General features: G+C 36.1%; 1 protein-coding gene across 2 annotated transcripts in view; it reads right to left on the bottom strand.

Moving 5' to 3' along the window:
- The window catches only part of LOC120418929 (translation initiation factor IF-2-like), a 174,730-nt gene extending 148,984 nt beyond the window's left edge, over positions 1-25,746 (bottom strand). The window contains exon 1 of one of the 2 annotated variants that reach the window (XM_039581464.2): positions 25,276-25,746. The gene's annotated coding sequence lies outside the window, so the exon portion shown is untranslated. The remainder of the gene's footprint in view (positions 1-25,275) is intronic. The other variant, XM_039581463.2, reaches the window with a different exon arrangement.
- Between the last annotated feature and the right edge of the window lie 427 nt (positions 25,747-26,173).

The raw sequence follows: 26,173 nt of genomic DNA, 5'->3' as shown, positions 1-26,173 counted from the left end.
GGCAAAAACTAACGTTGTAAAATGTTTGTTGTAGAAAAATCGAAAAACTATGAGAAAAACTGCGATTGGCCAAAAAGTTAATACCATAGGCTTATAGTCCATGAAATTGCCTATCTTTTGACCTATAGGAGTATGGGTGTTGGAGGCTGTTGGAAAAAGATATTAAGGTTTTAAAAAAATCCATTTTTGACAGTAATTTGCAAAAGCTAAGAGAAAAAGTCAAACCAATCCTGGATGTCTATGGCACATTTTGAAGTGCTTCAAAAGACCTTTCGAATGCATCTAAGAGAGTTGGAATTGATGAAGTTTTACGGAAATGCGAGCAATTTTAAGATTTTTTATGCTTTTTTGATCTCAAACTTCAAAGCCCGTTTTACCCCACTTCCCTTTGTCGTAGAGGGCTCATATTTGACATGAGTTCATCTCATACATAGACAAACAAACGCTGAAAGTTTCATCCAAATCGGAGCACCTCGATACGACCTGTTACACATTGGTGAAAAACTCGCTCTTAATGATTCAGCTGTTTAAATTTAATAAAGATTTTAAAATTTTTATTTGCTTGAATACCTCTAAACCAAAGCACGTTCTGAACCTCTAATTCATCAAAACTAGAAGCATTAAAATAAGTGCAATAAATTTTTTTTGCTTTCCTTAATTAACAATACGAAAATTTTAGTTTTTCAGTAAAGTTTAGGGCAAAACATCATTAAAAGCAGTTGTTACATTTATTGATAATTCAAGAAAATATCTTATACATTGAAAAATGGTTAACAAATATGATTTCAATATGTATTACTTTACTAATCAATCGAATTAAAACACCTAATTTATATTCAAAATATTCAAATGGAATTTATTCTTCGTTGTTTAGTTACAATAAATTTAACAAAAAAAATTAATATAAAAAAGCTATTTTTGCGTTTTCTTTCAAAGAAGTGTTGATTAATGATCTTTTAAAATCTTTATGGAATTTTGTGGAGTAAAACAATGATGTGCATTTTGTTGAATATTCTAATGAACAATATATTTAAAAAAAATAGTTGTAGATCTGATATGAAATACTTTTTTATTTGTTAACTGCTTTAAAAGTGCTTGTTAATACTTTTTAAGTGTTTGATTTAAAAAATAAAACTTAAATGCACTGAGTAACGATTTATCAATTGAATATTTCAAATTTCATGGTATTTCCCAAATTTCACGGCCAGGGCCGAATTTCACGGATTACGCGGCTACCGGTAAATCGCGAAAAATCACTAGCCCTAGTGAAAACCTTGGTATTAAAATTTTATTTTTTTTTTTTTGCTTTTATTTTTTTGCTTTTCAGAAAACATTGCATAATAGTTATGTTTGTATTTTTAATCAAATAAAGACTTTTAAATCTTTTACAAATGTTAAATTTTTGGACTGCATAAAAAAAATGTTTTTTATTCATGAATACATTGATATTTTGCAAATTTTCGATGGTAGCATAACTGTAATGGTATAGAAAGAATAGGGTGACAAAAATGCACGGAGTTTTTTTTCGGATTTCGTTGATTATATCAGAACTGAAATCGAACTGTGGGGGTCTGTGAAGGTCAAAAGGTGAGGCATTGTGAGCTGCACAAAATGGAGTTTTAACTCAATTTGTCCCAAAATGCACGTACGACAAGTTAGCACAACGACGACGATATATGAAATCGTGCGATCTATCTCTTAAGAGAAATAAATTTGTCTAATATGCCGAGAATTTTAAAACTAAGGAGCGCACGATTTCCGTAAATTGAAAAAGAAACATTTATTTATTTTGAATTAGTCATAAAAAAACATCAAAATTCCAGATTTCAAACGATTTATTCAACGAAAAGTCGAGTGTGGCAGAAAATCATCCATGACAGTTTCATACGAATTGAAACCATAAGTTTCATACCAGTTTTGGTAGGTTTGACTCGGTCAATTACCGGCCTGATTCATAATTTGCAAACTAAAAAATATTCGTTACTTAATCCACCTTAAGGTGGTTGGTGCCTTCGTTACATTCATGTTGTATTTTAGGTTGTATTTACAAATTAATCTAATTTATTAATTTGCTTTTTAAAAATTACTAATAATTATAATTGAATTTAAAAGTGCTAATATGCTAACATTCGGTGCACGATGGAATTGCATGCTGTCCCCTTAGTCTTAGTAAACAATGTATTATGAGTTGTATATTTCAGTAAAAAGTTCGTGTAAATCTTTGTCGATACAAAATGATGTATTCAGCAACATAATTAACACAGACTTTTTCCAGAAGAGACGCAGACACTGCTTAAGCAATGTGGCAACCGGGCTATACGCATGCTGCGCGACGCTCGCGCGTAAGCAAAAATACCCGGAATTGAGGTTATGAAAAAATCACCCTTTTTTGTATCTACAAAAAATTTTTTTCATGGCATAGCTTTAAAAGTACTTCACTAAACAGAATAAAATTTAATAGGGTCTTAGGGGACCCCAAAACGAACAGAATAAGGAATTTTTCGAGTGATTTTATAGCCTTGCCTCAGTGAGGTGAGGAAGGCAAAAATTACAAAAGTATCTGAAGAAAATTGAAAGCACCTAATTCCAAGATTTTAAGTTTTGTTTTGGTTTATTGAACATGTTGAGTATCAAATAAACACAAAATTTCATTAAGGTTCAGACAAACAATCTATCTTTATGTTGTTTATAGCTTTTTAAATATATTTTGGTTACATCGTTACATCTGGCTGATCAAATAAAACGAAACCATCAAGAATCTATAGCACTTTTCAAATTGAAAAAAAATCCATCCAAATACACTACGTTGATTGTGTTCAAAGAGAACCACAAACCTTCCCACGTGACAGATGTGCAAAAAGCCTACTCGCACGCGGATTCCCTTTGAAGTTTGAAAGCTTTCCGCCTAGAAGCGAACCACACTAATTGCAAATCTCTCTCGCGTGGCCCAACACGTGTGTGTTTGTGAGTGTATGGGTCGGTCGCTTGAAAGCGACAGATCGATTTTCCTCAAATCATGTTTTTCTCGTGTCCCCACTCACACACGACACTTTCCTCGGGAAATGCTTTTGGCCTGGATTCGGTGTTTTTCTTGCTCTTTTCCAGCGTGCTTTCCCCCGTTTGTTGTTGTTGTTGGCGTTATTTGTTGGGATCAGCGAACTTTTTCCCCGTTTTGCGAATTTTCCCCGGCATAGTTCGTCGGTGGCGACGGCTTTAAGCGGAAACAGACAAAAACAAAAAAAAAGAGTGTTCGCAGAAAGGAAGTCAAGGATAGGAGCCACTCGGTGGCAGTGTGATGGTAGTGGTGTAGTGTTGGTCGTAGTAGTGTGGAACTAGTGTTTGTGAAGAGCGCCGGCACACATGTGCCACATATGGTCGGGAAATGGGGAGAGGGGGCATTTTTTCTGGGGAAAAAGGTTGCGGAAAATGATGTGTTTGGGTGATTTCCCTCTCTATACGGGTTGCTTTCTCTATGTGTATGTGTGTTTATGATTGTGCGAATGTTGTGTCCGCCTTTTGAAGGATCATCACACACATTCGACAAAATTGGAACTCTGTTTTTGTTTATGCCAATTGACGGGGTCGTTGTGATGAATAAGAATATAGTTGGTTCATAGCATTTAATGACAAACTTCTAAAATATATTTTTTCGTGAAACAGCCTTCACAAAGGTGTGTACTGCATTTGTGGAAAATTGAAATTTATTTTCATACACTTCATACACATTTATCAATACACCCAACCAGCGGTCGCATGATTGTGATGCATGGCTGCATGAAAGTATATCAGATTCTGCATGAAATCTGTCCTCATGCATTTTTTGCGCTATAGGGGTATGACAATTTTGCCCGTTACCGACAATTATCGACATTACCGACGGCTGTTTGGTTGTATTGCACAAAAAAAAACGTTAACAGAACGAGGATTGAACCACCAACTTTTTGGTTATTGATCCGACACGCTACCACCGCGCCATGGACGCTTGATGGAATGTAAGGGACAGAGCACCAACACATTCTCCTTTCTTAGGTTATGCTAGGGGACGCGCCAGCTTTATATGTGTTGGTGAGAACTGCAGATCGCTGACATGTTTACGACGTGGGCAAAAATGAGCTATGAGCTTGCTGCAAAAACTGTTATAAAATATAACATTTTCTGCAACAAATTCACTGTTGCAGATTTTGATCTATATTTTTCCTTTGGGTGTATAAAAACAAAATTCATTGCAAGCGATTAAAACTGTATTTCCCAACATAAATTCAGATCATAAACCAATTTTAGGGGGAGAGGGGGTAATATGCACCCCCTAATAGAAAACTGTGATTTCTCAACCATTACAACATTACTGTAGAAGAATGTTGTTCGATGTTCTAAAGAAACTATTATTCTTCGTCATCCACGTGAAAAAAGTCTTTAAAAACCTCAAAATTGTTCGAAAATATAAAATTTCTAAAAAAAGATTTGATGCATTTAAAACAACCATGTTCGAAATGCACCGCAACATTGTGGCAAAATGCACCGGGTAAAAGGAGTTTTCACTAGCCACTTGCCCCTATCACGCTTTTTGTAGAAAATTTAATTAAAAATGCATTTTTGATGTTTTTGGACTAATCTATCTACAGAAAGATGAAAATTATGCCAAAAATTATATGCCTCAACACTTACAATAACAACAAATGCTTTTTATATTGTCCAAAAATCAAAATGAAAGTTCAATGCAAGTTAGATGAAAACACAACATTTTAAAGTTTTGGAAATAACTTCAGCTGTATACCACGATGCTCAAATTTTTCCAGCATTGCACAGTGGTCCAGATCGCAAAATTAAGTGGAAAATGGATTTTCTGTAAAATGATGAAGTTTTGGAGCTTTGGTGTCTTCAGAAGAGTTGTTGCATAAAGAAAGGGGCAACTTTTGGTTTGGTTGGAAATTAGGGTGGTTCACTATTAGGGTGATTTTGAAAATCTAACATTTCAGGAATATTTTTGGGATTTTTTTTGTCTTCTAAAAAGTTGTTGAGCTTGCCAATCCAAGCAACTTTGTCGAAGACACCAAAATTTTATCTCGTAATCTACGCCTTCTACGACCAAATTTATAGAAAGCATCTGAGCAAACCTTCAAAAATCAGGATTCAGTTTTAGAGAAAAGTGATATTCGGGTACTTTTAGAGCTTTAAAAAACAAACATTTTAATTATTTGACAAGTCAATTTGGACTTAAGGGTCAAAAGTTACAGCGATTTTAAGGTAAAAAGGATGCAAATTTAAAACTTAAATATCTCGAAAAAGCGCAAACCAAATTTGAAGTTCTAGGTTGCATTGGAAAGAGGAGATCCAGCACTACAAACGCTGAAAAAATCTCAGGGATGTTTTTTCTTTAAATTCGAGATATCTTCATTTGAAAAAGCCTAATTTTCAAGGGAAAACCTTATGGGACTACCCTAACGAATTTCGAAAATTGTCCAAGTATATGTTTTTCCATGTAATTTTGCCCACTGAATCTGAATCTGCCCTCAGAATTGACCCAAAGTGTCGAAAAATCGATTTTTGGTCATATTTTGGGTTTCTATGTAAAATTATCATTTGAACCCAAAATATGACCAAAAATCGATTTTGCGACACTTTGGGTCAATTCTGAGGGCAGATTCAGATTCAGCGGGCAAAGTTACATAGAAAAACAAATATTTGGACAACTTTCACCCCGAATATCACTTTTCTCCAAAACTTAACCCTGAATTGCCACGTTCAAAAAACTGATTTTTGAAGGTTTGCTCAGATGCTTTCTATAAATTTGGTCGTAGAAGGCGTAGATTACGAGATAAAATTTTGGTGTCTTCGACAAAGTTGCTTGGATTGGCAAGCTCAACAACTTTCTAGAAGACAAAAAAAATCCCAAAAATATTCCTGAAAAGTTAGATTTTCAAAATCACCCTAATAGTGAACCACCCTAATTTCCAACCAAACCAAAAGTTGCCCCTTTCTATATGCAACAACTCTTCTGAAGACACCAAAGCTCCAAAACTTCATCATTTTACGGAAAATCCATTTTCCACTTAATTTTGCGATCTGGACCACTGTGCATTGGTTGGCAGTGATAAGCTTCCAATTTCTATGATTTTTTACCCGGAATTTTTTCTTAATACCGAGAAAAGCAGGGGGTGCATTCTGCCTAAAAAATGATTGGAGGTCCTCAACATAAAAAAATGTATTATTGTTTTGCCTTCCTCACGTTACTGAGGAAAGGCTATAAAATCACTCGAAAAATGAATTTCTCAATTGGACCTCCTAAACCCACCTTCATGTATACCTATCGACTCAGAATCAAATTCTGAGCAAATGTCTGTGTGTGTGGTGGGATGTTGATCAAAAAATTGTCACTCGATTATCTCGACATTGACTGAACCGATCTTGTCCGTTTTGGCGTCATTCGATCCTGGGGTCCCATAAGTCGCTATTTGAAATTATGCAGTTTAGTTAAGTACTTCAAAAGTTATGCTAAAAAAAGAATTTTAACAAAAGTCCGGAAGATTTTCAGAAAGGTATTAAGGTGAAGCCGTTGATCACTTTCGGAGATAATTGATCATCACTCTTAAATATTCTGTACAAAATTCAATTTAACGAATTTCTGCACCAAAATGAATCAGCATGTTCCGGTTGTTGCCTTCTTGAAGCCACTGAAGGAATTTTTGATCTAAATCAAATGTGTCTCAAAATTTATATAATTTTGTGGAACAATCATTGACGTCCTAGTTGACAATCATTGATTAATGACGATTTCCATAACTTCGCAAGGAATGGGATAATCGTTACCAAAAAGAATCAGCATGTGTAGGGCACTTTTCTAAACCATTTGTAGAAGGAATTTTGTCAAAACATTGAAAGCGACGCAAAATTTATAACATTGAAGGAAAAATCATGGCGATGATGGAAGTCTTCACGTTAAAAAGACCTTTCCAACGCGTCCAACACATTGAAGATCTGACGACCCTATCAAAAGTTATAAGCATTTAAGTGTTATTAACGCACTTTTTGGATTTTGGATAGCACCCTTTAAATGTGAGGAAGGCGCCAACCATCTAAGGGTGGATTAAGTTACGTTTTTGTTGTTAGAGTGATTTTAGCCAAGCGGTTAAACAAATTGCAAATTATATACAAATTTCACAAAAAAAAATATCACCCATCGCCATGTCAATCGATTTATAACTGTATATTTTGAGTTACACAGTTTGATTTTTCTACCAAATTCGGAAAATTTTACCGAATTTTCAACTGCTGAACAGTTCGGTAAACTGAAATTTACTGAATTCGGTAGAAACTTACCGAAATTCGGTAATGAAGTTCATTATTGTTCATCGTTCAAACGAAAATCGGTAATTTTTTGTTCATTAAGACAGATTACAGGGTGGTTAAAATTTCAAAATATCAGCTCTCAACAACTACAATTATCCCGCCGGAATATTCATGCCTCAAATGAAACTGCTATGTTTTTGGTGCAGAGATAATCAATTGATATCTTTTCAATCACTCATTTGCAACACTGACAGATGGTTTACCGATCTAAACTTAATCGATTTTTCAAAAACCGAATTCGGTTAAAAAAAATCTGAGTGTAATAGGCTTTAATGAATTTTTAATGTGTAAATCCTAACATTTTAAAAAGTCGTATAAAACCATAACCTGTCGTTTGAGCGGTGTCTAAGCCAAAGAGAATGAGCCCCAAAATGTTTGTTTCAGGTTCTCCAGGAAACACTTCACATTCACAAAATGGAAATTGTCATTAACAGGGTTATGACATTTTATTTTTTTTTGCAAGATAAAATAAAAAATGCATAAGTTTTCGAACTTTTGTTATTTTTTAACCATCTGATGAATTTATTTTAACGCAGGTTTTTATTTTCTTGTTATTCAGACTGCCTCGCCAAAAAAAAACTCTTATTTAATTTTTGGCGTTTCTGTCCTTTGTCCATGGATTCTCGGGACCATTTTGCAGTTTTCAGTTTGAATTATGTTTAAGTTTTCAGTTTTAAATATGTTTAACTTTTGAGCTAAAGGGTAAGAAGGATGTTTTGTTTTCCTCAAAGCTATGATTTTTTAAAATAGTTTCGAATTAAAGCTATGCTTTGGTAAACATTTTCAGAACAAATGATTTCTTAATTTGCTTTTAAATAGTGCCCATCCTCGCTCATTCCTGTCAAAAATATTTCAAATAATTCGATTTAAGCCGATATAAGTACATTTTTTCAAAAGGTTGAAAAAATATCTCACTCTAGTTTAACCTTTTAGGATCAAAAATCGGATCAGAAGTTTTCAAGGTTTCATCGATGGAAAATTTATGATCCAAATTTTAAATCCAAACATGTTTTAAGAAGCTTTTTCAGGCAATCTTTCATACCTTCAAAACACCACTATTTGAAAAAAACCATAGCTTAGTGAAACATTAAACGTTCGACATACCTTATAGCCCAAAAATAGGAACTTTTTTGAAAAAAAAAATATGCATAATCCATTTACCATTTACAAGATATAAACATTCAACATTATTTTGCCATACTCGATCACATTTGGCAACAAAATATTTTTTTTTTTCAATAAACATCAAAATTTCAATGTAAATTTAAATGCTATCAACTAAAATCAATTTAAATTCAATTTTTCGCAATCTTACATTTTTTGAAAACTAATGATTGCAAAACAACTGAACTAGTGTAAAATGCATTTTAAAACACTTTTTGCGTTCAAATGTTGAGACTATGGCTTGTTATTTCGCCCCCCCCCCCTTGACCCCGCCCAGAGCCAAGGGACAAAAATTTTGAAAAATATTTGCATTGCCCTTAACCATTAAAAATAATTGCAACGGCCCAAATGATATTTTGCAAAAAACTTCAACAAATAAGGATTTATAATGTTTACCTAAAAAAGCCTAAATCAAAATTTGTGTTAGTCTTAAAAATAGTTCAACAAATTTATGTCAAACGATTTAATTTCCAGTTTTGATTCCAATTTTATATGATTACATTGTTTTTCCTCAGAATTGACAGTCTTAAACCAGGCTGTTCCAAATATTGGGCGTTATCTGGAAAATAATTTTTCCATTATAATTTTCTTGATTATTTAAGGTTTTTTAAAACTTTCTTTAATATTTATTTAATACGCTTTTAAACATTGTATTTCCTGGGGGATAGGCAATAAAACTATTATGCATATTTTAACACCAACTTTCTGAATTTCAACACAGAAAAATATCCGACGGTAAAATCGCAAGCAAATCACTTTCGTCAAAAAAGACACTTAATATTACACACTCTGCATGTACAATTTCTGTAAATACAAAAAAAAAGTTGCAACCGACGGGATTCAAACCTAGCACCAACAGTAAGAACTGAAGACTTAGTCCGCTCGGCCATCAGACCGATGAAGTAAAGAAAGGATAAACGCATATATCAGCTTGACATTCGGTCAAGTAGATTTCCCATATTACATAGAGTTCCATAAAATAATGCAAAATTTGTTTTACACGCAGCTGGATCATTTGCTGTGAAGGTAAAAAGTATCACAAAACGCTTCATACGTTATTACAGTTATGCTACTACCAAAAATTTGGAAATTATCAATGAATATAAATATAATAAAATCCTATAATTTAACTTTTTCTCCAAAGCGTTATTAAAATAGTTCAAAATTTGCAATGGCATTATTCTTTCAATTTTTACATAGTATTTTTTCCTTTTAAATAAATTCTGACAGTATCAGAAAATCTTATTTTACTAAACAGCATTACGTCCAACCCTATTATTTTCCTGAAAATGAAATCCTAACTCTATATTGATGCGTGCCCTTGGTGACATTGTGGGAGTCCACATCGCTTTTCCGGCCATCCCCGAACGCATATGGCATCAATTTCCCCGACGAATTTGCCTAATGTTTGTTTTTCTTGCGTATGCTGGCGCGCCTTTCTGTGACATTGATGGCACATTAAAACAGCCCGTGGAATAGAGACAACCTCGATGATTCTGTCCTCCGAGTGGGGTGTTGGGGTTGGTGAGAGTGTCGGAGAAGGAAACTTTCAAGTTCAACCAGCTGTGTCACACTGAACCGATTCTGTGGGTTGGGTGGTGTAGTGTCTCTTGCTTCGCCATGAGCGGTAAATAATTATTTTGTTTAGTTTTTGGTGGGATTATTTTTAGATGGAGAAATTTTCCGCGTTTGCATTTTAGAAGCACGGAAAGTTTGGTCGTGTTGTTTTTTTTTTGGATTTGTACATCATTAGCATGATTTAATTTTTTAAGGAAATTGAAAAAATCTGTATAGTTAAGTTTTTTTTTTGTGTTATCTCATTTCCGTGCAAAATTGTTCCCCAAAAAATTCCACTTCTAGCACATTTAAGTCATTCCAAAACTAAAACCTCTCACCACATCAGCTGCACTACACAGCCAGCTAGTCTACATTTTGTTGCGGTTGTGCTTTGTAGACGCCATGGTATATACTGTTTATGTAGTTTTACGTATCCCATATAAAGAAATGTAAAAAATACATAAAAAAGAGGTAACATTCAACCATCACAACTTTCCTCCTTCAAAAATTGTAAATTCTTTTATAAAAAATGGTCTTTAAGTGTTTTTTTTTCATTTTTGCTATTTTACACGTTAATTAAGGTAAAATTACATATATTAGGGTTCAACCATTAAAATTGTACTATTTTATACTTCATACTTTTTACGTTTTTATTGTAGTTTTTATATGATTTTTTGCGTCAAAAGTAGCCTAAAGTGCGCCTTCAAAGCACAACCTCAACGATTTAGTCTAAAAAGGTATCACCATCGTCAGCCAGTAGCCAAACTTGGCGGGAATAACCGAGGACGCCGACGACGGCCCGGAATGTTTACGCTGTCGTCTTACGGTCTGATGTCTAGAGTCCATTAGTGGCACACTTGCGCTGGAAAAAAGAGGGGGAGGAGGAGGAGGAAAAGCATTTTCCGCGAGGGGGGCCAAGTGGGGCAAAGGGAAATCGGAAAATAATATTTCGCGGGAAAAATAAACAGCTCTCGCGGGCGCTGAGTTTGTTTAAAGAGCTGGCAAGCAACTGTGAACTGATGGATTCAAGTCAGACTCGGAGTCGCAGTTGTGAATGGGAGTCGCGAAATTTGGGAGCATTTTTGCTATGAAAAATTACAGCTTTATAAATCATACGTTACACTAATACTAGTAGATTCAAAAGTCCATGATGTTTATTTAAAGCTGACGACAACCTGTGAATACAAGTAATTAGTGTGATGATAATTTGCTAAACGATTTTCGTCTAAATTGACAAAGTTTCATTGTAACAAATTTGGACAATTAGCAGACAGAAACTCACATCAGCTCTGTTCAAGGGATCAACAATTAAATTAGCATTACTCAAATGAATTTTGAAATAAAAAGAAAAACAGCTCATGATCGTGATATAGTCCCCAACAATACCAACCATTTCGATTGTAATCTAGGTTCTCACCTTGCCGCGCAAGGAAAAAAGAACTTTGAATTTTTCTCCTCATAAATTCCTCGACTTCGAGAAGATGATGAATGGTGCCGTCTAATGATGTCGCACACTATGCCACGCCAGGTCGCTATTATTTATGGCACATTACAGCGCTAGTAGTTGTGCTGAAACACGTGTTTCCGGTGAGGTACACTACAAAGTGGTACAGCACTTTGCATCCACTTTTCTACTAGTAGTTTACCCCGTCTGGAGAAGCAGTCAAATTTGACCAGAAGTCAACGTTCCAGCTTAACTTAGAGACGTCACCGCCCAAGTTACAACGCTTCACCCTTAGTCAACAAGTGCACCGCCCCGGGTATAATTTCGATGCAAATGGGTCCAATTGAAGCGACGCAATCATACACAGCTGCCCCGGACTGTAGAAGTACTAATTTGCTGCTTGGCACGTTTTATGACGTTCTCTGAGCGCATTAAGGTACCATTGAACAACCTCGGCCAAGGTTGAGCTGATGATTGGGATCGTTTTGGTGATGACTTCATTACAGGGCGTTTCGATTATATCCGAGTTGTCGATGATCCGATCGAAAAGGAGTGTGAAAGGACGGAGTCAATCGACATTCCTTGAAATATGGTACCTATGTAATCTCGAACAAAAAGTTTTTGTATTCGATTTGGAATCCAAATGAGTTTCAAAAAAATCAAGAACGATTTTACTCAAAATCAGAATAGAAAAATAGTAGCTTCTGCGACAAGTTGCAAAATATAGTTTTTTTCAGCACGCGTGGTACATTTATCCGGATTGAATAAATACGACGAGTGCTGAAACAATCAAGTTTTGCAACAAGTTGCTTACAACATTTTTTGCAATTCCGAGAAACGCTTTTTACACGTTTTTTTCTGGCACTTAATGTTATTATGATTATTTAATTGCACTCATTTCTGTGCTGAAAAGTAGAATTTTTTAGGACTGGTTTTGAAAGGTGATGATTTTCTATTCTCTTATTTTTGGTAGAGGAAAGAAGGCCGTTTCTTCGCTCGAGAATGACAGTAGTTTATGCAACAATTTGCAAAAAGAAGATTTTTTCAGCACGAGTCGCACATTTATCCAACTAGGTTCACCGAGTTGGATAAATACGACGAGTGCTGAAAAAACAACAAGTTTTGAAACGAGTTCCGTACAACATTTTTTGCTATTCCGAAAAACACCAATTGAGTGGAATTAGAAGTCGAATGTTCATGTATTTTGTCAATTAACCTTTAAATCAAAACAATGTTGAGAAGTATTGCTTTTTGGAACAAGTGCTGAAAAATTAAACTTTCCAGCATCCATTTCAGTGCTGAAAAGTACAACTTTTCAGCACTTATTTTGAAAAAGTGTTACTTTTCGATTCTGTTATTTTTGGAACAGAATAGTAGGCTTTTTCATCATTCAAATATGACAGTAAAAGTAAATAGTTTTACGACGGAATTGCAAAAAAAAAATGTTTTCGAAAATTCAACACAATGTTGACACATGTATGATCGAAAACAAAAACGAAGATAATAAGGTTCTGAACTTCTTCCGACAGTAAAATACACAATTAAAAAATCATAATAATATAAAGTGCCAGAAAAAAACGTGTAATTTTACCTCTGAAATCGTGCAGTTTTACCACTTTTGTGATATTTTTTCAGTCAAAATTTAGGTAAAATTGCATCATAAAAGGGGTAATATTCAAGATTCCAAAATTACACCTTTCAAATATTCCAAAATTATTACTGTCTGCTGTAAACTAGGACAAACCAGGACTACAGTCAGAAATTTTTGAAAAAAAAATTAAAGAAAAATTAAGCTAAAATCGAAACCGAGTAACTAATTTTGTTGCTATGTGTCTGTTCTAACTGAAACCAATTTAAAATCATTCAAATGTTGTGAAAAAACATGAACAATGCTGAAAATTTTTAAAATTTTAAAAGTTAAATGATAGGAACATTATAATCTAGAGGTGGGCAAAAAAAGAGCGAGCCGCTCAAAGAGCCGGTTCATTAAAAAGAGCGAACGAACCATGGCTCACAAAAAAGAACCACCGGTCTTTTGAAAGAATCGTTCCAAAATGGTCCAAGTTTTAAAATTAACTTGTTATAAATATAATTTATTTAATTTGTAACAAATTTGTATTTGTAAAATTTGTTTTTGAAAAATGAAAATACAATTTCAAATATTTCAATGATTGTAAAAAAGTACTTTTCAAGTACTTTAAAATTAAAACGGCATGTTAATAAGGAGCTTTTTTTTCAGAGCTGAATCGTCAAATTTCACTTTCTCTTTCTCATCAATATATATTGAAAGACTCTCAATAGCACTGATGCCAATCTTTTAATTGTATTCATCGTACATCAAAGTATTACCCGAATACAAATTTGAGCATTTAAATTTGCTTAACTTGTAAATTATTATCAAAAATCTACTAAATAGTTTAGAGATTTAGGAAAAAATAATTCCTCCTGCCCGAATAAACTTCAGCGTTTATAAACATTATCGATCAAATCAGAATGTAGAAAAGAGTTAACAGAATATTTTCTTTTAATAAAATATCAGCATAAGTTTAATGTTCGCAGAAATAAACGCCATTTTAAAATTAATAGCAATTTCTTCAAAGTCCTAGATTTAAATTTGAATGCAATTCAATTATTCAAACGTTAAGGTTCAAGTAGAAATTTTGACATAGAAATCGCCAAGATCTATGATTTTTTAAGGGCATCTTTTCATTTTTAGTTATTTTTTTAAAATAATTTATTTAAATCCAATGTGAAAAAGCTTTGAAAATCACATCATTCTTTAAAAATATCCTTTTTTTATCTATATTTTGAAAAAGAGCGAACGAAAATGAGCGGCTCCCAAAAAAGAGCGATTTTGCCCACCTTTATTATAATCTAATCTAAACACAAACGCAGCCAGTCTGTAGAAAGCATCCTGGAAAAACTTGGGGTTAGATCACGCCCCAGTACTTTCTTGTCATTATCATGACTGTGAAAAAAAAATCCAATTTCAAAATACTCAGCTCTGTTTAAAATAAACGAATCAAAGATTAACACAAAACACTTTATAAATTATTTGATACACAGCTAAAAAAAAGTAGCAATAGTAAGTAAAACAAGTTTTGAAATAATTGATGAAAATTTATGTAATATTACATGGAGAAATATGTAACTCATCAGCATGGGACACCAACTTGATTGCATGGACAATCTCATAAATACTGACTATAACCATTCACACTTTACAACGCCCGGATAGCCGTGCTGGCTAAGACGCAGTCCTATCCATGTGGGCTGGGTTTGAATCTCGCAGGTTTGGTATATGTTTAGCGTGTGCTAAAATTTTATATTTGATGCGTTATAAAAACAACTTTTCTCACAAATCGATGTGTGTGCATGTTTATTTACCATTGAACTTTTCACTGTTCTATCAAACATTTAGATTTACATTATTTTGTCTGATATGCTGTTTACAAATAAACTAAATTTAAAATGATGAAAAATGCTCCTTTCAATAAAACATGCATGCTTACAGTTTACAATCGTTTGGGAAAGGGTTTTCATCTAAATTTTCTATCTTTAGTAATTTTTCAAGCCCTCTGATTTTTGAGAAAAAAGGGAAAATGATATGACTAAAAAATAGTGTTCTGTTGGCCTAATTTGCTTATAATTTCTAAATTTTTAAACAGATTTAATTTCTTTTATGGCAATTTTAAATGTAATTTTTAGCTTGGTTTTATTTATTTTTGATTTATTGTACAATAAATCAAAAAGCTTTTTCAAAACTTGTTTAAAACGTATTTTTTTACTAACCTTCTAACTGAAAACGAATCTCATAATGTTTTGCCAGATTTTTCACTTCTCTCCTTTGAGTTAAATATGAAATCTCTATATCATGTCGCTGCCACAAATAGCTAATTTTTGTTTATGAAAATGTGTAGTTATCCGCCAACTCAAAATTGGAAAGTTTTGCCCCGATCCCTCTTCGATTTGCGTGAAACTTTATCCTAAGAGGTAACTTTTGTCCGTGGTCATGAATTCTAGCTCCATATTACAATATCTCGTGACAGAGGGGCGGTTTGACCCTCTTCTTTTTTTGAACATTCGCGAAAAAAAGACGTGTTTTTCAATAATTTGCAGTCTGAAATGGAGACTTTTATGTAACATTGAACGCCCGATATGATGGCGTAGTAAGAATTTGAGCATGAGCATGAGCATGAGCATGGTTGACTGCCAATGAGCTGCTACTCCGTTATTGACAGATCAGCTGAAGTTAAACAATGAATCAAAAATGATCAGTGGGAGCCAACCATCCGTTCACTGTTTAACCTCTGAAGATCCCTACTTTATTAGTCAATACCGGCGCCATCCCAAGAAGCCTGCAGTTCAACGAAAGGGAGGAATGTTAGTCCGATAGTTGAAGTTGCAGACTCATCAAGCACACAGTTTTTCGCTATATACTTGTTGATACCGCTTGAGACCGTTGAATCCACAGCATCTCCTTCAAGCATCACGTGATAATTATTTTTTGGGTTAGTAGGATAAGGTATTGGCTTTTCGATGCCTCCCGAGCTACGATGCTATGGGGAGGACTTTCATAACAGACCCGTCGGCGAGCCTTCCGAGCAACGATGCTATGGGAAGGTCTTTTTGGTTAACACACAAAGTCACTCACACACAATTATTTCACTCCACTATTTATTAATCCAAAATGTCAGTGCGTCTTTCGATCATTATATAGAAATGGTTTTTCACCATTAAAAATAAAATCTTATTCAAAACATTATACACAATTTACCCGACGCCGTGCCTTCCGATCAACGATGATATAAGAAGGGCTTTGAAAATCACAAAACAATTAATTAAGATCTCAAAAAAAAAATCACAAAAAAAACACAAAAAAACACCAATTACTCAACGAAAATTACGCTCAAGACACAAATAATTCAGTAAGTCATGCTATTATTCGATTAGCACAATCACTCATCCCATACGAACAGCGACACAAAAGCACACCAAAAAATTAACCTGAATAATCACGATTTCGCGTCCCCACTTCCAGCGCACCAATGATGCTATTATTCGATTAGCACAATCACTCATCCGATACGAACAGCGACACAAAAGCACACCAAAAATTAACCTGAATAATCACGACTTCGCGTCCCCACTTCCAGCGCACCAATGATGCTATTATTCGATTAGCACAATCACTCATCCGATACGAACAGCGACACAAAAGCACACCAAAAATTAACCTGAATAATCACGACTTCGCGTCCCCACTTCCAGCGCACCAATGATGCTATTATTCGATTAGCACAATCACTCATCCGATACGAACAGCGACACAAAAGCACACCAAAAATTAACCTGAATAATCACGACTTCGCGTCCCCACTTCCAGCGCACCAATGATGCTATTATTCGATTAGCACAATCACTCATCCGATACGAACAGCGACACAAAAGCACACCAAAAATTAACCTGAATAATCACGACTTCGCGTCCCCACTTCCAGCGCACCAATGATGCTATTATTCGATTAGCACAATCACTCATCCGATACGAACAGCGACACAAAAGCACACCAAAAATTAACCTGAATAATCACGACTTCGCGTCCCCACTTCCAGCGCACCAATGATGCTATTATTCCATTAGCACAATCACTCATCCGATACGAACAGCGACACAAAAGCACACCAAAAATTAACCTGAATAATCACGACTTCGCGTCCCCACTTCCAGCGCACCAATGATGCTATTATTCGATTAGCACAATCACTCATCCGATACGAACAGCGACACAAAAGCACACCAAAAATTAACCTGAATAATCACGACTTCGCGTCCCCACTTCCAGCGCACCAATGATGCTATTATTCCATTAGCACAATCACTCATCCGATACGAACAGCGACACAAAAGCACACCAAAAATTAACCTGAATAATCACGACTTCGCGTCCCCACTTCCAGCGCACCAATGATGCTATTATTCGATTAGCACAATCACTCATCCGATACGAACAGCGACACAAAAGCACACCAAAAATTAACCTGAATAATCACGACTTCGCGTCCCCACTTCCAGCGCACCAATGATGCTATTATTCCATTAGCACAATCACTCATCCGATACGAACAGCGACACAAAAGCACACCAAAAATTAACCTGAATAATCACGACTTCGCGTCCCCACTTCCAGCGCACCAATGATGCTATTATTCCATTAGCACAATCACTCATCCGATACGAACAGCGACACAAAAGCACACCAAAAATTAACCTGAATAATCACGACTTCGCGTCCCCACTTCCAGCGCACCAATGATGCTATTATTCGATTAGCACAATCACTCATCCGATACGAACAGCGACACAAAAGCACACCAAAAATTAACCTGAATAATCACGACTTCGCGTCCCCACTTCCAGCGCACCAATGATGCTATTATTCCATTAGCACAATCACTCATCCGATACGAACAGCGACACAAAAGCACACCAAAAATTAACCTGAATAATCACGACTTCGCGTCCCCACTTCCAGCGCACCAATGATGCTATTATTCCATTAGCACAATCACTCATCCGATACGAACAGCGACACAAAAGCACACCAAAAATTAACCTGAATAATCACGACTTCGCGTCCCCACTTCCAGCGCACCAATGATGCTATTATTCCATTAGCACAATCACTCATCCGATACGAACAGCGACACAAAAGCACACCAAAAATTAACCTGAATAATCACGACTTCGCGTCCCCACTTCCAGCGCACCAATGATGCTATTATTCGATTAGCACAATCACTCATCCGATACGAACAGCGACACAAAAGCACACTAAAAATTAACCTGAATAATCACGACTTCGCGTCCCCACTTCCAGCGCACCAATCATGATGGCGTAATAAGAATTTCGAAAAAAAAAGTAGTTTTTAATAAAAATAAATAAAAATTGCTTTTTTTTTCAATTGTGCCATTTTTCGTTGCCTTTATGTACATTTTTTTTTGGAACATGTAATTTTATGGTAAATTTAATGTACCCTTCGAATCTGGAGTAATCCAGAAGAGCAATTTTTTCATCTAGAACAATATTTGTCATTTGAAAATTGCGTATTATTGTAAGACAAATGACAAAGTTTCAGGCAAATTGGTGATGGGTCACAGAGGAAATAAGAAATACCAGAATATTTTCAAAACATTCCGCTTGAGCCAATCTAGTATTTTTAAATTTAGGTTCTCTAATAATTATGATAATTTTGTGAGCAAAGTAAAAGAAAACAACATTTATATATAGAAAAATTAAACATTAATGTAGGAACAAAAACCTTCCTTTAATAAAATCAAACTGTTGATCGTCCCACCAAAGCATAACAAATCGTTTAATCAATTTCCTAGGAAATCTTCACTTTACAAGTTAACTCGAATTCTCACAACCCACCACGCTGTCAATCTAGCTTCGCGGTAGCAATCAAAACATTCCGCACGCTCCGCTGCCTCAATCAAAAGTCAGCCAGTACACATAGGAAAAACATAACAAATATAAATAACATCACAAACGACGACGACGTTCCGGGCTCAAACTTGACTTTGTAATCAACAGAGTGCTCACGAACACTACCGTCACTGTGAATCCACCTGTTCCGAGTCTCTATTTCTAGGTTCTCCCCAAAAACAGAGACGCCTCTATAAATGATGATGTCGTGTGAGAGGTCACTGCAACAGCCCAATAAAACCATTAAAAGAAGGACCCACTTGAATAAAACATGCGGCAATTTACGAGCGCGCTCCATTACACAGTTTTAACGACGGAATTTCGGATTCAAATGGCCAATAGTCACACCACACAAGCGACGGCAACAATAGAGAATCGGTTCTGAGCGGTGTTGATGAGAATCGGACTCGATTCGTTTTTCCCGTTTTTCTCTCTCTTTTGATTAGTCTCAAGTGGCCGATCAGCGAAGTCGAACTTTCCACCCAAATACATCAAAGCAAATTATATTCGTGTGATTAGCAGCAGCAGCAGCAGCAGTAGTATTAGTAGTATTAGTAGTAGTAGCGGGAACGAGCACAATGGGCCGTATTTATGACTGTTTCAGTGGTGGGTCCTTGCCAACGGCGATAACTTCCTCTTCGGTGAATGAGATTAGCCGATTGGTGAAGGGTGGCTGCTTAGTTCAGATTTTGGATGGATTTAAGTAGTTTTTAGAATTATTCAATAAAAAAATGTTTTATTTTTAAAACCTAAATCGCAGGAAACTTAAAAAAAATAGCACTAAACAACAAAATCAAACAGTGAAACTGTTTGACTTATCGGAATGATTATTCAAATAATTACAAAAAATCAAAAAATCAAATTATTCGCTCTACAGCATTGCATTGTCTTGCCGTTCTCGATTGCGAGATTCCTACTCGAAACTAGGTGTCCACAGGCTTAATTGTTGAGGCAATTGCAAACCTCTTTTTATACCTAGGCTTCCATCCACCCCGGGATTCGAACTGACGACCTTTAGATTGTTAGTCCAACTACCTACCAGCGACTCCACCGAGACAGGACCCAGGTAGACGACTCCTACACCTGGGACTGAGCTAACGACCTAACCTCTAGGTTAGACCGGGGCCAACATTTACTTCCCCGTCCGACGGAAGGCGAAATGCCACCGGGACCTTCTGGGATCGAACCCAGGCCGACTGGGTGAGAGGCAACCACGCTTACCCCTACACCACTGGTCTCGACTTCAAATTCTATGAAATTGTGGTTTCAGAAAAAAAGCTTTTGAAAGTGTTTTCAGATCTTCAATATGTATCCTTAATTTAAAAGATATTAACCTTTACTTGTTTTATTTTTATTTTACTTCCCAAAAATTTATGGTTAGATGGTTTGGCTAATTAAAGGCACTGTGCTAGACATAAACTATTAATGGTTTTTGACTCCAGAGATTAATCCAAACACCAATCGTAAACATTTGTTGAGCTAAAACCACGAAATATTGATCAAAAATAACCTCGTTAAATATTAAAGATATCTATTTTATCTAAATTTAATAGCTAATGTCATTTAAGAAAAATGTCGAACAGTTCTGAAATCTACAGATTTCCCTTAAATGTTTTGGCAATGTTTGGAATTGAAACACATTCTTACTAGTAAAATTCGTAAAAATAGCTAGTTTTTCATTTTTTCCAAAATTCACACACCATTTTCATGCTTAGGTAAAAATGAATTTCAGATTGTTTAGAATGTCCGAAGGAACATACTTCAGCTTTTTGAGTTTTTTTTCCCATGTTTGTATTTTTACAAAATAAATCTAAGTAAAATAAAAAAAAATATTGGTACGATGGAAACTTTATAAACTGACAACTTCACTGATTGAAGCAACTTGAGCAATAAAGCAATAATTTTTAATATATCAAAAATATAAAAAAAACAAGATTCCTTTATATACACACAAAAAATCACAACTTCATAATGCAGTACTTGTTAGGCTACTGGGCTGACAACGTAACTCAGTTAAAAAACACTACAATAAAAAAAAACTCAAAAATATATCCATAGCATATCGTTAAAATATTCTTCGGATAAAGCATGAAATTTCAAGGAAATAAAAAAAAAATTTGCTCATGTTAATTTTTGCATCCACTGACCCTTCGATCGTTTTACTTTGTTGTTGTTTTTTGACGTTTGTCCGCTTGTTAACTCAAGGGAATGATAGAAAGACAGGAATCACAAATCCGTATAAATAATTTCAAGATTTTTCAAGTGTAAACCAAAAACGCGATCAAAAGTAAAAGTGGAAAAATAAGGCTTTTAACAGCTTATTTAATTGTTGGTGTACAAAACGCCGCACTGTTTAATAATTTTCTGACGTACATTCAATTTTGCAGTCCAAACCCAGTCATTGAATTGAAAAATAAAATTCTTTTTCAAATTTTCTTTTCTTGAATTGTGTGCACCTACGTCGAAGACCAAGATTGTTTACTTTTTACTCTTTGGTCTGACAGATTTGGTCTGACAGCTTTATCATGGATTTTGGTCTGGTCCAGGCGAGGGATAGAACACAGCAACTTCCTGTGTTAACTGGGCTACACCACGCGTGGACATTTTTTGGAAATCTAACGGCCTCCCCCCCTCTCATGCACTTTTTTGTATGTAGCGTGGAAAATAGCCAGCGGGGGGCCCCCTGCCACGTAAATTTTTCATTGGTTTATGGATGGTCCCTTTTCTGTAAGTTGAGAAAAAGAGCTTCAAAATTTGAAAAAAAAAATGTTTATTACGAATTTCAAATATACAAACATTTTAGTGGTAATTTATTTAACAGAGATCTCAAACATGTTTGCCTTTATGATTTTTATTAGATTATAGTAATCTATTTATTGATTTATTGCTTTCAATTTCAAAAAGAACGCAGGATGGAACGTGGTATGTGAATATTTTCTTCATAGTCCATCAAAATGTTCGCGTACCAGCCCGATCGAAGCAACTGCAAACTCTTTTTTTTCATTTTAAAATAGCGAAATATGAATAAATGAGCTGCGTCGTTTGAGTGCATTTGAGACTAATTTGAAGCAAAAATAATCACCAAATGCTTCATACATTATTACAGTAATACTACCACCGAATTATTTTCAAAATATAATTGAATTTATGAAAAATATTTTTTTCTGCAAGTTTAATCGCTTTTTCGATATGTCCCAAATTTCCAAATTTGCAAAAAGTTTAAAAGTGCCCTATTTGCTTTGAAATACAAAAATAAACCATGCAACAATATGTTTGAAATAGTTTACAATCAGTAGCACAAGTTTTTCGATGAAAATTTAGCTTTTCAGCAATATTCTTTACAAAATTTCTTTACATTTTTTTTTCAATTTAAACGATAATCCATGAACTGCATAAGAATTTATATTTGAACTCAATGCAATGATTTTGTAGTCTTTTGTTGATTTTCACTAATTAAACAAATTGTTTAAAGTCTCAGTTTTAACTCCGTTCAATTTTGAAGTTCTCACTATATAAACAAATTGTTTTGCAAATGTGTTGATAGAAACTTGCTAGATTACGTCCCATTATTGCTTGATATGGGCTGAAAACGCAAAAGTGCCAACAGTAGGTGCGCGATGAAAATACATGCCGTTCCGCTAAATAGCCTTATTGGAAATGAATAAAAAGGTTTCTATCAAAAGTTCTATTCTTGATCGCAGTAAGAAGTGATAATTGAACGTCAGAGTGCTAATGAGTCAACACCAGATATCAGTCATGTTAAAACCTCTACAACTAGTCACCCTGTTCCCCATTCATAGCTGACTGCCGTCGATTACACAGCTAAGCTAGACGAAACTCGATTATCAGCAAGTGACTTTCGGGGAGGTGAGGGGCACGAAACTCCGTTTGTGAGCGCGTGTACGTGTGTCTACCACCACTATTAAAATAATGAACAGCGCCATTCCGCCAGGATGACAGAGAGTTCTACTCGCTCTCGCCCGGCAATGAGCATGAGCATGAGCATGAGCATGAGCATGGTTGACTGCCAATGAGCTGCTACTCCGTTATTGACAGATCAGCTGAAGTTAAACAATGAATCAAAAATGATCAGTGGGAGCCAACCATCCGTTCACTGTTTAACCTCTGAAGATCCCTACTTTATTAGTCAATACCGGCGCCCTCCCAAGAAGCCTGCAGTTCAACGAAAGGGAGGAATGTTAGTCCGATAGTTGAAGTTGCAGACTCATCAAGCACACAGTTTTTCGCTATATACTTGTTGATACCGCTTGAGACCGTTGAATCCACAGCATCTCCTTCAAGCATCACGTGATTATTATTTTTTTGGGTTAGTAGGATAAGGGATTGGCTTTTCGATGCCTCCCGAGCTACGATGCTATGGGGAGGACTTTCATAACAGACCCGTCGGCGAGCCTTCCGAGCAACGATGCTATGGGAAGGTCTTTTTGGTTAACACACAAAGTCACTCACACACAATTATTTCACTCCACTATTAATTAATCCAAAATGTCAGTGCGTCTTTCGATCATTATATAGAAATGGCTTTTTCACCATTAAAAATAAAACCTTATTCAAAACATTATACACAATTTACCCGACGCCGTGCCTTCCGATCAACGATGATATAGGAAGGGCTTTGAAAATCACGAAACAATTAATTAAGATCTCAAAAAAAAATCACAAAAAAACACCAATTACTCAACGAAAATTACGCTCAAGACACAAATAATTCAGTAAGTCATGCTATTATTCGATCACCACAATCACTCACCCCTAACGAACAGCGACACAAAAGCACACAAAAAAAATAACCTGCATAATCACGATTTCGCGTCCCCACTACCAGCGCACCAATGATGGTATTATTCGATTAGCACAATCACTCATCCCATACGAACAGCGACACAAAAGCACACCAAAAAATTAACCTGAATAATCACGACTTCGCGTCCCCACTTCCAGCGCACCAATGATGCTATTATTCGATTAGCACAATCATTCATCCGATACGAACAGCGACACAAAAGCACACCAAAAATTAACCTGAATAATCACGACTTCGCGTCCCCACTTCCAGCGCACCAATGATGCTATTATTCGATTAGCACAATCACTCATCCGATACGAACAGCGACACAAAAGCACACCAAAAATTAACCTGAATAATCACGACTTCGCGTCCCCACTTCCAGCGCACCAATGATGCTATTATTCGATTAGCACAATCACTCATCCGATACGAACAGCGACACAAAAGCACACCAAAAAATTAACCTGAATAATCACGACTTCGCGTCCCCACTTCCAGCGCACCAATGATGCTATTATTCGATTAGCACAATCACTCATCCGATACGAACAGCGACACAAAAGCACACCAAAAAATTAACCTGAATAATCACGACTTCGCGTCCCCACTTCCAGCGCACCAATGACGCTATTATTCGATTAGCACAATCACTCATCCGATACGAACAGCGACACAAAAGCACACCAAAAAATTAACCTGAATAATCACGACTTCGCGTCCCCACTTCCAGCGCACCAATGATGCTATTATTCGATTAGCACAATCACTCATCCGATACAAACAGAGACACAAAAGCACACCAAAAATTAACCTGAATAATCACGACTTCGCGTCCCCACTTCCAGCGCACCAATGATGCTATTATTCGATTAGCACAATCACTCATCCGATACGAACAGCGACACAAAAGCACACCAAAAAATTAACCTGAATAATCACGACTTCGCGTCCCCACTTCCAGCGCACCAATGATGCTATTATTCGATTAGCACAATCATTCATCCGATACGAACAGCGACACAAAAGCACACCAAAAATTAACCTGAATAATCACGACTTCGCGTCCCCACTTCCAGCGCACCAATGATGCTATTATTCGATTAGCACAATCATTCATCCGATACGAACAGCGACACAAAAGCACACCAAAAATTAATCGAATAATCACGACTTCGCGTCCCCACTTCCAGCGCACCAATCTCTACTCGCTCTCGCCCGGCAATAACTAGAAAGTGCCATTTCCATGGGCCGGCGAGGATTATTATCAGCCCCTTCGGATCTGTACTTATCTGGGAAGTTCCTGCGTGTGTGTGGTGTGATGTCGAATGGATTCGATTAAAGTGACTAATCCTTATAAGGCGATTCTCAGTTTAAGGCTTTTCTGTGGACCACTTTTAGTTTCTGAACTAATCCAGGCGTTCATGGGAAACTTAAACTACGGTTAACTGGGTAGGATTAATCACCTTTTAGCACGTATGGCACAACCGCTCAGCAAAAATAACCAGATTCCGGAACTCACGGCGAATCGCGATCTTTGCACGTCACCTCGCACTTGTCTTGTCTTCAATGACAACCTTTATTATTATTTTAAAATAAAACTTCCAGCCGCTTCACAGCCAAACACTGAATGTGTGAACCGAAATAGTCCACACAGTCAAACCCGGTGATCGTCGATTTCTTTTGAAGATCGTGTGCGCCTCACACAAATAAACACCGCACGAAGATCGAACGAACGAAGCTAGGTCATGCACTTCCACTTTTACACATGGTCTGAACAACAACAACAACAACGAAATCTCACAACGGCTAGCCGCCCAAACACACACTTGTTGTTATTTCCAATGGTTTTCCTCTGGTTTTACACTGCACAACCACCACCACGCGCGCGAAAACACACGCGGCGACGACTTGGGGCGAGCTGATTCAAGCGAGGAACCTCCGTAGCAGCACGATCGATTCGTGTCGGAGCACGTTCAGAAACAAACTGAACAAGTTCGAGCCAGCTTCAGCACGCGAAAGGCAACAAAACAGCTCTACTGCGAGTACGGAGTCGGTCGGCATAAGACACATTCATGCGCAGCGGCGGCGGCACCGTCGGCCGATGATGATGATGACGATGATGGCGTCGGAAACACGAAGATGGGCCGAAGTGTTGGTGCGTTGTGTTTTGGGTGGGTTCAGGGTTGAAGTGGGTGAGGAGTTCAGTCTGAAATGGAACAAACACAAATTTTATCAATAATGATGAATGAATTTGATCAATTATGGTCATACTGTCAATGATTATTATAAATATAGATCCCAGAAACAGTTAATTCAAATGAAAAATTAATCACAATATGTAAAATGCTTTTACAAACAACA

The sequence above is a fragment of the Culex pipiens genome, chromosome 3 (genome assembly GCF_016801865.2).
Source record: "Culex pipiens pallens isolate TS chromosome 3, TS_CPP_V2, whole genome shotgun sequence".
NCBI lineage: Eukaryota > Metazoa > Arthropoda > Insecta > Diptera > Culicidae > Culex > Culex pipiens.
This window is presented reverse-complemented; position numbering and strand designations above follow the sequence as displayed.